A 6448-nucleotide genomic window follows, 5' to 3' on the forward strand; every position below is an offset into this window, starting at 1 on the left:
AATTGCATAGACTGGAATAGTTTGCTTGGATGATAAAGAACATTATGGCATGCATGTCCAGCATCAGTCATCCAGGGTACTGCCCATGAGAGACCTTGTGGCTGAAATGTGGGTTTTGGGTTTTCTTAACCATGATTATGAAGTTTTACTCCAAGACAGAGAAATAATGAATCTGAGACAAAGAAATGAGAAAGGTATTTGATATGTGTTGCGGCATGAGTAAAACTGGAGTACACTATAGGGGTGCTTTAATGGATCGAACTAAATATCCAGGTTCTGTAGATTGGTCTGTAACAACCTGTGGCTTCTGCATGTAGGAAGAAATGACAGCTACATAAGAGAAGCTCCATCTTGAGCCAGCTTTGGCATTTCTTGTTATGAATGTCACCACTCTCTGCGGCCATGTGGCCATATGTGAACAGAGCAGCTGTGGGCCCTCTGCTCCCAGTCTCTGAATGAGGGTCTGCTCCAACTCCAAGTCTCACTGTTGGTAGATGTAGTTCCACTGGCTCAGGGTTGCAGGACACAGGATTCCCCTTCACAGCCTAAAGACAGACAAATGCCTGTCTTTCAAAGGAGGAATGGGGATTTCAAAGTATTTTGTCACAGTTTATTATATTGAGGAGAAGCAACAAAGGACTTCAAATGATATGGCTGGTGATATTTGTACGTGGAAGGTAGGTTGCCTGTTCATTTCAAGGACACCTGCAAAGACAAGTTGAACATAGAATCATAGAATAGTTAGGGTTGGAAAGGACCTTAAGATCATCTAATTCCAGCTCCCGTTCCATGGGCAGGGATGTCTCACCCAAGACTGTCGGCCAAGGCTCTGTCCAGCCTGGCCTTGAACACCTCCAGGGCTGGAGCATTTACCACTTCTTTGGGCAACCCATTCCAGTGCCTCACCACCCTCACTGTAAAGAACTTCCTTATATTTAATCTAAAGTTTCCCTGTTTAAGTTTGAAGCCGTTACCCCTTGTCCTACCACTAGAGTCCCTAATGAAGAGTCCCTCCCCAGCATCCTAGTAGGCCCCCTTCAGATATTGGAAGGCTGCTATGAAGTCTCCACGCAGACTTCTCTTCTCCAGGCTGAACAGCCCCAACTTTCTCAGCCTGTCTTCATACAGGAGGTGCTCCAGCCCCTGATCATCCTTGTGGCCCTCCTCTGGGCTTGCTCCAACAGCTTCATGTCCTTCTGTCTTTATTAAACCCCATTCTCTGGGCTGCCATTTGAACTTTTTTTGCAGAGATCTTTTGCTCTGAAGCTCAAGTGCATAATAGAAGTGTGTCTTTTCCCCAGTAAAAGAACTTAAGAACTTAAAACAACCTCCCAAATTTCCCCTAACTCCTGCTAAAGTGGTCTAACTCTAGCTAAAGCTGCAATTTACTCTGAATTGCAGACAGGTTTGAGGTTTTGCTCCCTTCAGTTTCAGGTTTGCAGGACAGTTTTGAAAAGTACATTCCCAAATCCTTAATGTTCCCCCCAAAAAAGAACACTAGGCAAGCTACCGTGTATTAATTTCAAGCCTTGCAAGCCTCCTGACATTTTTGTTTCCCTGTAAGAAAACAGAAATTGTATGGTTTTAGCTATTTGGTTTGCAGTTGGAAAAAAAATAAGAAATATTTTCTCTCTTATTAAGCAGACCAGTTTGTGGACATTAGGGAGTCCTTATAAACCAGCTTTTCTCAATATTTTGCTTTCTTCCAGGTGGCTGAGGAAAACAATGCATCTGTTCCAAATCTCCCCAGACCCACACATTACAGACATCACCGGAGCCTTAAAGCAAACACGTTGTGTAAAACTGGAAATGTTTCAAGAGTTCCCACAATTATGAATTCATCTGATATTCACTTGAGAAACATAACAGTTTGGATCAAATTATCTTTTCTAAACTAGCTAGCTGTAGCTAGATTTTCCTCTGTGTGTATGTGTGTCCAAAGGGGTAAGGAGGCAGCAGGGTAGACAGATGGGTTGAACAGGGTCCTGTGCTGAGCCAGAAAGGGATAGAAGAGGTTCCTGGCAGCCCAAAATGTATGACTGGGAATGAGGTAATAAGTTACCAATCCCAGGTTTTATTCTTCTCTGGTGGTTTGAGTTATAGTATCCATTCATTTAAATTGTCAGTGAAAGATACAGGAGGAGAGAGCATGTTCTCACTAAGTCAAAACAGAGCCCTTCTGCCAGAATTAACTCCCTTGTTTACTTTATTGAAGGTATTTATACATTATTTCGTCAGGAATATCCCCCACTTCACATTTTCAAGGAGGTCCTCGGAAATCGTTCTGACCTCATGGTGGATATTTTAGCTTGGTTCTAACTGGGACATAGCCAACATCATTTGTATTTTCAGTGGCAGGGCATTTTATAAGGTTTTTTTAAAAGAATTTTTGACAACTTTTTATCCCTATTTAAACAACAAAAGAAGTTCACCTTAAAGAAACCAGGCTGTTTTGTTATGATAATCTCATTTTCATATGTTAGTTTTTCTTACTGTTCATCTTTATAAATGCCAATGTTTAAGCATTTTTATCTCTTCAGAAGTGTCTATACTTTTAACTGTCTTGTTAGTATTTTGAGCCATAATATAGTAAAAATGATTGTGTCAAATAATTGTGTTGTATTAATTTAGTATTATTTAAAAATTTCACCCCTTGTCAAAGATCCAAACCAATACCGTTGCTTATCAGAATAATTAGAGAAAAACATGTTTTAACTAGTCTAAATAATACTTTTAAGAACATGTTGAAAATTACCTGTGAGGGATAGGACCTGAGGGGAATGACAAGATGCATGAGAAAACAGGGAAAAGAAAAAAAGAGTAACAGAGTTTTTACTGTATAGAAGGACTTCAGTTGTTGATACCGTCAAGGCATTTTTATGACTTCTTTTTAAGGGTGACTGTTTAAATTATTTTAAGTCCCATAGCTTGAACTGATGCCAGCCTGTCTCTATTTAGACTTTCTTGGTTTTAACTTATGCCTGTTTCCAATTTCTGTTTTATTGTAACTTCTTTTCAGCCTTTGTGTATTTGTTTTCCCTTATTTATATTCTTCATTAGTTTTCCTCCTATTTTTGGCCAAGAACTGTGTGTCAGGGGAGAACAACGATCTTCAATCTGTCTTTGTACAACTTCCTTAAGGCTCTTCCTCAGCATAAGCAGGAGTGAAAAACAGCCCTTAAATAGTATATGTGAAGTGGGTGCCCAGCCTGGGATGTTACCAATATTTTCAGTCCTCATATTGTTTAACAGTGAGCTCTTATAATCCAAAGACCTTGATTTTTCTCTTCTTTTGTCATGCTCTCCCAACAATTTGTTGGAAGAAATAAAGTCCAGTGGAACTGGAGAAAGAGTTCAACCTTTTAAGGCCAACACTTTTTTACTGTCTGATTAATTATATGTTCATGTGATTGAAGTGACACTATTCATTCCCTCGTAACCCTGCAGACCTAGGGGCTTTCATTGATTTTATAAGGTACATTGACAGATCTCATGCTGTCATGTGGAGCATCTGTTGAGTGTAGCAAGAGATAAGTTTCATTAAAGGGGAACGGAGATAAAAGGGTGACAATAGTGCGTATGTCTTTGTTTTGAAGCTTTGTCAAGACTGGATTGTCCATCCATCTTCTTCCTACTGCTGCTAACAGCATTCTTTCATGATCGTGACTTTTCTGAGACTTATGTTCTTCAGCAAAATCAAGCATGGGGGATTTGGGTAGCCTGCATTAAGATAAGAATGATAATAACAGAAATGAGTAAAAATTTCTGCCTTGTGAGATCTGAGAGATGAAAAATATAATTTCTAGAATTTGAGAGCAAATTGTTACATGCTGTTAATATTCCCTAGAAGTAGAGTTCTCTACTAGATGGATATGGATGCATCTTCTTTTTCACCTGAAAATTTCATCTGAGTGAAATTTGAGGATTTACGGGATCTGTGAGGACAATTTGTCTTATGTTAGCCACTAACTATAGCTACTACAATGGAGGATAGTAGTGTATTAAGTATGTTAGGACTGATGTATTTAACTGTGCATATGGTTCACTGATACTCATGTTTTGGATGGACCAGCCATATCACAAATGTACACTTCTGCTCAGAGAGATCAACCTGTACATCACATACGCAGTGAGCTCCATGTCCCTGGATCTGTTCCCAGCTCATTCCATTTGTGTTGTGGAGCACATGTGCTTGTGTTTCTGCCTAAGAGACACCAGTAAAAAACTGCCTAGACAACAGTTTACCTTACCTATGGCAGGGAATTTGTGACGCTTCTGGTCTCAGAAACTTTAATAGTTCAGCTACATCTGTTGCTGAAATTCTGGAAGTGGTATACAGGAAGGAAGAAAGTATTTTCTCTACTTAACAAACAAAATGTGCTGGATTTTTTCTTCCTTTACAAGTAATAAGAAAGAGGTATTTCAAAGGGAAGTGGCTGCTGAGAATGATGAGGTGTATTTAGAGCAAGGGTTTCCTAGTCCAGAGGTGCAACGTGAAGGGTCCCTTTCAGTGGCAGTCATTGCTCTGGTGAGCTGCTGGAGAGAGCTCTTTGACCTTTCAAGTGAGATGAAAGAACATACTGTGTTTGGTAGAAAAGACTATTTTGCTAGTTTAAGCATTGAGAGATGCTCAATTAGTTATTCAGACAATGATTAAAATCAAGTATAACATTTATCTGGCTATGAACTGTTCATTAGTACAGTTATGAATATATTATTATGTGCTACTGACATTTTAATATGTTTTGGAGTATAGATACATGTTTTAGAAACCATGTTAAACATATAGTGGTTTCAGTATTTGGTACAGATAGGATGTTCAAATGTAAAATCATGTTATGAACTTCAATTACTATGCCAGGTGTTCATCTTCCCCAGCTAGTTCCTCCAATTCTCTGCTGAAAATTCATGCTCCAGATCCTTTTCCTTTCCCCCATGTTCCTTGGGAACATTTCCTTCCTGTTCTCTGAGATCTCTATAGCAGAAACAACACAATTCCCTATCTTCAGTATACCAAGCTGTTCTTTTATACATTCAATTATGAGCAATTCATATTTTTTACTTGAAAATTTGCGTAAGATAATGCTGTGACAAGAAATTCAACTTAGTGAGCTCTGATGGGAGTGCTACACTGATGGTAATGTGTATTTTAGCCCTAAAGTAAGGAAATCCCACTTATACCTGTCAGTAGCTTGGATGTATCTCTGAAGATGATTGATGTTGGGTGCTGAGGAAAGTGATGATATGGTCATGGGAGAAGGTGCAAATTTAGGAAATGAAGGAACAGCAGCAGAGCCACCTGCAGTGCTTAGGAAGTGTTTGGAGAACTGCTTCTACGTGGGAATATTATTGTGATCACTGTGTTACTTAGAGCTGTGGGACTTTGTTCAGAGGATATCCAATTAGGAACCTTGAAAGAGGAGAGATTAGTCTCTGGAAGCCTTGGCAGTAGCAGGGAAATATTAATCACAGACTGAGAATTACCTCTGTACCTCAAGCCCGTCATAAAACCACTGAGCGCTGGGCCAGCTCTTTATTTTTCATCCCCTTTGTGACACTTGGATCTCTGTTGCATACTTAAAGTTATAACCACAGTGTACGTTTTTGCTAGGAGGTTGTGGAGATCATGCCTTTTCCTTGCTGTAGTCAGGAAGGGTCTGTTTTTCTCATAGCATTTTTTTCCGCTTGTCGTCAGAACAACTTATTTCTCCAGTGGTTACCATAGGGACTAGAAAGACATTCAAAATATTCTTACACAGTGTTTTTGCAGGCTGCTGTACAAGCCTGCACAATTCCAGTAGCATGACACCATGTTATCTTTATTTATTTAAGACTTTATCTCCTCTCTTAAGGAAAAATGTATTATGAGTTCTGGACAAGTTCACAAGAAGAAACAAGCAGCACTAGCCATCTCATTAGCTCACTTTTTATTTCCCATTTCTTCATTCTCTCTTTTAAAAGAAACTTAAAAAGAAAAAAAAAGTCCCTTCAGTCCTTTTCAAAATGCAGAGATTACTTTTGTCTTACCCTCTTAGACCTACAAGAGATATAGATGTAATCAAGATTAGAGAAAGTTAACACAAAGGCCATTTCATTTGTGTCCTGGGATTAATAGAACAAGAATCCTTTCTTGTTATTAGTCATTAGATCAAAGCTGTGTTATGCAGGAATTTTGTATTTATGTTCTAAACTTGGATTTCACTCAGCAAATGGCTTTAGGCCTAAGCTTTGGTTATTAAATTAGGTACTTACAGTCTGATTAAGCACTTTAATGAAAAAAAAATTGAAAAATACTTGACCCATGGTTCACATTTATTTCTGCCTTATTTTACTGCAAAAAATAATTTTTTCAAAAGTACATTGGTGGAATACGTTCCTGTTTACTTTTTAGTCACCTAATCAATTACATGTCAAATGATTTTGGATGTTTCAGTACTAGGGCAAAGAT

Source organism: Nestor notabilis, unplaced genomic scaffold, assembly GCF_000696875.1.
Source record: "Nestor notabilis isolate BGI_N333 unplaced genomic scaffold, ASM69687v1 scaffold25694, whole genome shotgun sequence".
Lineage (NCBI taxonomy): Eukaryota > Metazoa > Chordata > Aves > Psittaciformes > Psittacidae > Nestor > Nestor notabilis.